Genomic DNA, 8,154 nt, shown 5'->3' with positions numbered 1-8,154 from the left:
TATTTTGTCAGGGGGCTTGTTCCCTTTTGTATATCTCTATACATGAACCTACTAGTCCCACAACTTGTTTTGTTTTGATCTTTTAAATATACTTACACTTTGATGAAAAAAAAATATATTTTTTCAAACATCATTTTAAACACCCAACAAACATTAACAACTAACTCAAAGCAATATCAAGTAAAGAAAACACTATTTTCATTCATCAATCCATATAAATGCTAAAACACAAAATAATGCTAAGAAGATTAGAAAATATCATGAAACATTGAAAAACGCATTAATGGGTAAGCCATTTGGACTCCACCCTTAAGTTTTCACAGGATTATACCTTCTCCAAGCTTGCTGGCTATAGGCCGCTACTTCCCTTTTCTTTTCGTTCTTTATTTCCCTTTATTTTTCTATTTTTTTCCCAAGCTTGCTTGACCTTTTGTGTTAAGCTCTTGAACCTTTACAATAAGGTCTTTACAGATGGTATTTATTCATGTTTTTCTCTTTTTTTCTTCCTCTTTTTGCTTTGATTTTTAGGGGTATTTATAAGGTTCTTTTGTAGGTTTTTTGGTTGATCTCCTCAAAGATTGATAAAAAGCTTAACCCTTTGATCAAAATAAGAGAGTTCTGAAGAAAAAAAAAAAGCTAATATGTGGAAGCTCTTGTACTAGGCTGATTTTGCAATAGTGATTTTGATTTTAGGGATACTTAGTTGTTTGCTAGACTTGGAGGGCAAGGAGCTATTTTTGCCTTTTTGATCTTGAGAGGAAGGTTTTAAAGCCATTGATAAGAATCCTTTAAGAAGCTTTAAGTGTGAACACAGAAAAAATAGGTGATTTTTTGAAAAATAGGTGGCATAGTCTAGGCTAACTTGGATGACCACTTTTGAGGCTTCGCCGAAGCAATTTCGATGTAATGTCATTAGAAACGACATGAAGTTGGTAGAGGAGATGTATATCTTTCATTTAGATCCAACCTTCCTTAATTTGAAAGTTTGTAACTTCATATTCATTTATCCATAAATGCCAAGTTGTTCAACCCTAAATCTATAATTGTAGTGTTGGTTGATCAAGGATACAGTATTGGAGAGTTGTATGAATAAATGGGATGTAAATGTTCAATTTCATGGAAATTGGGTTGTAGAAGGTGCCAACTGACACGACCAAAAGCTTGATGTCTTCTCCCAAGTGCAGGAGTGTCGAAGTAATAAATAACCCGGCAAGACCGGGGTCGAACCACAGAGAGGTTAATTGTATAAATTATAAATAACAACGCAACAATAACAATGATAATGATAATAATAATAATAGTAGTAATAGTAATAGTAATAATAATAATAATAATAATACTTAGTACGTGGCGTTGTTATACCTGAGAATGATCTAAAAGATCGGGTCACAGGTTTCCAGCCTATATACTGAGTTTATGAATAGATAATAATAATAATAATAACAAAAACAATAATAAAGAAGAGAAGGAAGAAATTAATGAGAACTTTGAGTTGAAAGTTCAAACAAGTATAGTATAAACTCTTATTACTCAATTGGAAACCACACATAAAGGAGGTTTCAATCAGATTGTAAATTGTTAACATGATTACATTAGTTATCTTATTCGAATAAAGCTAATACTTGTAAATGTTGGCAAGCATTCATGATTATAACTTATGTTAACAACAAATCAAGTTCCTTTCATAGCTCAGGTGTCGGTTATACCATACAGTATGGGCTATGAAAGTACCAAGTATTTGTTGTACCAAGTGTTATACAACATAAATCTAGATTAACCATTTAACAAGCAAAGTATTAAAAGTGAACAAGATAACAAATATAAAACATGTTAGTATCCAACGTTAAGGTCCATGTTAAGTTTATATTATACTTATTCTTACACCATTAGTAGACCCTTTTCACCTTGACATAATTAACTTAGCTAAACATAATGAAAGAAAGAAACATAAATGAACAAGATAAGAACATAAATGAGAAAGAGGTTAACTAAGTAAAGGAAAGGAAATGAAGTGCATAAACTTGATATTAATGAAAGCAAGACATAAGCAATACAAAGAGAGAAAGCAAGAGCATGATCTTGATCTGAAAACCAAGATGCCTCAATACATGGTAAGTGCCTCCTTTTATAGTCCAAAATTTGGAACTATTGATTTGTTAATTAATTGATGAGTGGGTGGCCACATCTTGACTTGGTGACAATCCTTATCTTCTTGTCTAAACAAGACGTCATTGCTAACATCATAATTTGCCCAGAATCCTCAAGAATGTTCTAGGAAATTGTCTCAGCTTTCCAACAAAAAAAAGATGAGGTCATTTGGACTTCTAGAACTCAAGATATGGGCTGAACACTAAATAGTGTCTGGGCTGCAGGACAGCTTCGAACTTCTTCGTTGTTCCTTCAGTTTGGACTTCAAAACGGCCTTTTTAAATCTTGGGCTCCTCATGAAAATTGTAGGCCTTTGTCTTACCTTTCCATCCATATAAAATGGACCTAAATCCGAGATCTAGAGCTCCAGATATGATCCAATTAGCGAGCAATGTTCCAGTTTGGACTGCACCGGCATCTCTTTTCTAAGTTTGGCCATCTCTTTGTCCTTTCACTTTCAATACTTAAACTCATCAATCAATCCTTTTATTTATGTGATAGGCCTGCATTTAAGATGAGCATTTACCACAAATTAAGGTATCTTATAGTATCAAACTTGTTATTATAAAACATGTTTTAGTTAAGGAGTTATTGATACTTCAAGTGAAAAATGATGATATAAAACCTTGATAAACATGCACTTTTAAGTACTAATCACACCCCGAACTAGCTTATTACTAGTCCATAGTAATCTAAAGCGTTAAAAAAGAGAAAAAATTTGCAAGTATCACAAAGCAAGGCATTCATCATTCAACTTCTATTAATCTATCCAGATAAACAAACTCTCATTAAATTTATATTACTGCTTCATACTTCTTAAACAAGATATTAAGAAGATGGATGTGTGGTTATTGCATGATAACATAAACATACTTATGATAGAAATGATAAATTACATGATTAAACTAGAAAGAAATAAACTACAATGTTCAGTTAAGAGGAAGAATAATGAAGGAAACTTTTGTATGATGAGCACCTTTAGAAAAATGAAATATATGGTGGAAATGGAACTCATGTGTAATGTGAAATTGTTATTAACTTGTGTTTGATGAATTTGAATGATACAATTGAAAATGATGGAATGAACAAATGATACCAATGTTATGTTTCGGCCATGGATGCTTGGATAGGAGAGCCCTTGAAAATGTACATGTTGGAACTTAATTGTGTACTACTTGACAACATTATGATGAACTTGATAAGATTATAGAAAATAATATGATTTTTGTTCTTAAACATGCTAGATAGTACTTAGTAAGCTAGAATGCCTAGAACACCTTATATTATTCTATATTGAATGGAATTGATGATATCACTTGAAGAATTCAAAGTATGCATGACAGGGAAGTGACAAAGGCTTCAGTCATCTTAAAAGGTAATGGTGATTAATAGGTTCTCTTTAACAATGTTGGTGAATGTATGATATTGTCATAGAATAGAAACATTACATGTTGCCTTTGCTTCATAAACTTTAGAAGTGAATTTGGTTGTGGTCTAAGTCCAAAACTAGATTGAAGTATGAGTTTTAGGAGGAGAAATTGGTATTGACCATATGCGTAAACTTAGGGAACATAAACATCAAAATGACTTAGTTTTCATTGATAATTTTTAGTGTCAGAAATGACTTAATTTTCATTGATGATTTTCAGTGTAGAAATGACTTAGTTTTCTTTGAAGATTTTCAGTGTCACAAATGACTTAGTTGTAATGACTTAGTTTTCATTGATGATTTTCAGTGTTAAAAATGATTTAGTTTTCGTTGATGATTTTCAATGTCAAAATGACTTAGTTTTTTCAATGATTGTTGTAACTCATTTTTGGAACCCATATGTTGGAGATGGTGTTTACCTCTTTTGAACTGATGTAGGGGTTTAGCTTATGTTTGTTGGAAGATTGACAAAAGCAGAGAAAGAAATATTTTTTTCGAAACCTTATTTGAGTTGTTTTCTGCTCTCTTTATCCTTCCCTTTTTGTAGCCAAAATCGTTAGGTGTTTCTTAGATTGATCAGGAGTCTTCATAATGCTAAATTTGTTCCTTCTTTTTCTGTTCTTTAAGGTTAGATAAATCTCTTAGAATTTGCACTAAAAAAAAAAAATTGGTTCTGCTGCTGTCGCAATTTTTTGTTCCAACTTAGGCTCTGATTCTTACTTAATTTCGTACGATATCTAACCATCCTAGCTATATTTTGTCATTCATGACATGTTGAAAAATTGACCTACACCTTTATTGGGTCCAATGGATCATTGTTCTTAGGGTAGACTCTCAGTCAAATTTGGATGCTCGGCATTGTCAGATCAAGACCCTTTTTTATCAACCAGTTTACCGCCAAATTCTATTCTTTAAAATGATTTTATCTCACTTTGACTCCTTCATCAAAGTTGTAGTCTTGGACACATAGATAAATTTGGGCTTTGGAATTGCTTGATCTTGATATCAGAAGCTCAAGATATTCTCGTTTCAAAATCTATCGTGAAGGTAGAAAATTCTGCTACGAGAAGGATCTTGGCCGAGTTTTGCACTAAAAACTCTATTTCCATCTCAAATTTTATTGATTTGTTCTTAGGTCATACTCTCAGTCATATCAGGATTCTCGGCATTGCTAGTTTCTGAATTAGATCAGGAGACCCTTTTTGATCTACCAAATTACTACCGAATTCTGTTCTCTAAAACAATTTTTTCTCACTTCGACTCCTTCATCAAAACTGTGTCCTGGACGTGTAGATAAATTTGGGCTTTTGAATTGCTTAATTTTGATATCAGAAGCTCAAGATATTCCCGTTTGAATATCTACTGTGAAAGAAGGGATTTCTGCTGTGAGAAGGATTTTTTTTTGCTCGAGTTTGCAGGGACACAATTGCAAGATGCTTAAAGATTGAAGACCAATTGAAGCCCTTTTTGGACTAAGGACCAAATGGAAAAGTACTAAAATAAGGGAGTTGATTAGAATAAATTTTGCCGAGTGAAGAAATTGAAGAATAGGAATTAGATTAGAAAAGGAAAACAATGCCTCCCTGTCTACAATTCTTTCCTTTTTCTCTACACAGCTACCTCAATTATGTTCTTTCATTTTATCTGCAAACCACATTTTTTTTTGCCTTATTTCAAAGGAAACAGTTGGTGCCTCATGGTCCCAACTATGGAAGGACAAAAAGGAGCCGTACCATCCTCTAACTTGGAAAGAAATCAATGTTGATCATAGAATCAGAATCAAATATTCTGGTTTTCTATTTTTTGCTCACCCGAGATTACAATCTAGAATTAATGTAATATTTGTTTCCTAAATAGAGCTGCATGTTAGGCTATATAAGTCTCTTCTGCTGAGGGAGAAAAAAAAGAAAAAAAAAAAAAAGAATGGGGAGAAAACAGAAAAAGAACAACAAAAAACACAAGAGAGGTAGGCAGTTAGGAGAGAAAAAAACATAGAGAACAGAGGGTGTTTCTTCCTTCATCCTTGCATTGTTGTGAGATCTAGAAGGTAGGCAATAGAAGAGAAAGAAGAGAAAAGAAAAGTCAAAATAAAGAGAGGAGAAATAAGGAAGAAGTAGGGATTGTCTTTCATTTTTTGCTCCATTTTTTTTGCATATAAAATTTGCAGAACAGGGGAAACGAAAGTGCAAGAACTAGTAGAGAGAGTGACGAAGACGCAGAGGAAAGAAAAAGCAAGAAACATATGCAAATACAGAACAAAGGAAAAGGTTTGAAATAGACGAACACAGACCAAGCAACCATCACGCTTTCAATGTTGCTGCAGCTTCTTTGCCTCCAGGTCTGTTCTCTTCACCTCTTGCATGCATCTGTTTTCTTTGTGTTTGCATTGTTCAAGTGAATTTTAATTCACTTGAATAGTAACGTGGTCTCTTTGCATGCATTTTTCTTTGTGCGTCTACTGTTCAAGTGAATTAATTCACTTAAACAGTAACCCGCCAGCTTTGATTAAACTGTAACTGCACCCTTTTTGTGTCTAGCCGAGTCACTTGCTTGGGCAAGTGACTAGGCCGAACCTATTGTTTTTTTTTCTTCAAACAAATAAAAGAAAACGAAAGAGATTTATGATTTTCTAGCATATTTATTTTAAGGTCTGAATTTTTTTTATACTGTAAAAAATATCAATCTCATATTTAGAACACCTGGTTTTCGACGCAATGTGACAAATATACATATATATATAAACAAAAATGTTTTCATGCATACGATCAATACCCTAACATGTTTTGAACACTCTTTTTTATACAAAAAATATTGGAAATTTCAAAAATATGTTTTCGCATGGATTTCTTAAACACGACATAAATTATTTTCTTGCATTTCTGGATTTTACAACATGTTTGTAAAACTCCAAATGGTATTGGCCAATATTCAAAAAAAAAAAAATATTTTGGGGGGAATTCATTTATTATGCACTGTTAATGTTTGGATAAAGAAATCCCAAAGGGATGAATATCCAAAATATTAATGGGAATAACTTGTTATTATTCATTGTTAATATTTGGATAAAAAAACCCTAAGTGGTAAATATCCAAAATAATGTTTTAGGGATAATAAGTCATCACACATCCTTGAAAGAAGCCTTTATTATAGTCGAGGACATTTTAATTTTTTACTCCGTGATTTATGAGCCGTGAGAGTATAAAATACTAGAGCAAAAATAAGCTTTTAAAACACCCTAGATTTCTAAAATTTTTCCCTCCTCCTTGCAATTTACGAGTCGTAAAAGTATTGAAATACTATAGGAAATATGAGCTTTTAAAGCACATGAAATCTCCTTGGATTTCTATCTTAATAAATTTAGTTTGAATCAAACCTAGGAAAACTGATGGGATTAGAAAACACCAACATCATAGCAATTATAAACAAACTAAACACCAAGCAACTTACCTTAGGTATAGCGTACTAGGGGTGTTAATACCTTCCCTCTACACAACCAATCCCTTTCCTTAGAATCTTTGAAAGACCAGTTAGGTTTTTTAGTGACCAAAATATTAGGTGGCTACTCCTTTATTAACAATAAACAAAAAACCCCAAAACCAATCAAGGGTCGCCGCTCCGTCGCGAGGGTGCGACAGGATAGTGATTGGTACATGTGCCATCCCACTATCTGCTGAACCCCCATACTGCCTTTACGTGGGTGATCTCTAGGACAACAATAGACCTTTTTTTTAGAGACCAAGTAGTAAACCTACCTTATGTCTCACGTAAAGGAACTAGAACCTATCCTTATGGTGTATGCTCCATAATATATTTTGAATCAAAACAAGTCTAACCCTAAGGCATCTTGAATTACAGGACTTGTGATCGAAATGGCCACCATTGCTAAATTTTCCATCATAGAATATGGGAAAAATTCGGAACTGTCACAATCGATTGAATGAGACTACCTTAGAAGCGATGCTAAGAAGCTGTCACCAATCAAGAACCTGAATTGCATCATGAATGAGGTGAACAAGTTAATGACTCACTTTCAAAATGTGGATAAGGATGCATTTTTTAGGAAATACAGATGTTTGGTGGGGATTGAAAGGGTAGAAGTTTTAAGTCCAGCTATGCGAGTCTTAGTTCATTTTTAGGATCCAGAGTACCGATGTTTTTCTTTTGGAAGCATAGACCTATGTCCCATTATGGATGAATATGGGATGTTGACTGAGTTTCCAAACAATCTGTTTAGGGTTTATTTTCCTTTGAGATCTAACAAGATCATCCCCAAACTGTCAAAACTTCTCAAAATCGCCAACTTGGAAAAAATTTTCAAAAAGAATGCTACCAGTCTAAAATGTAGGATGCTAGAAATTGAACTGGAAAAGAAGTTAGGATCTAAAAAAGAAAGATTGATTGCTTTGGGCATATTTGCCCTTGTGTTGTTCCCAAGCCAGACGGGTGTAGTGAGTTTGGAGGTCGCCGCTGCTTATATAGAGTATGAGAATACACAAATTAATCTAGTGGCTACTATTTTAGCTGAAACCATCTTGACACTTAATCATTGTAGGAAGACCAAAAAAGGAGCAATGAGA

Source organism: Populus alba, chromosome 4, assembly GCF_005239225.2.
Source record: "Populus alba chromosome 4, ASM523922v2, whole genome shotgun sequence".
Taxonomy (NCBI): Eukaryota; Viridiplantae; Streptophyta; class Magnoliopsida; order Malpighiales; family Salicaceae; genus Populus; species Populus alba.
The sequence above is the reverse complement of the archived record's forward strand: the minus strand, read 5'-3'. Positions refer to the sequence as shown.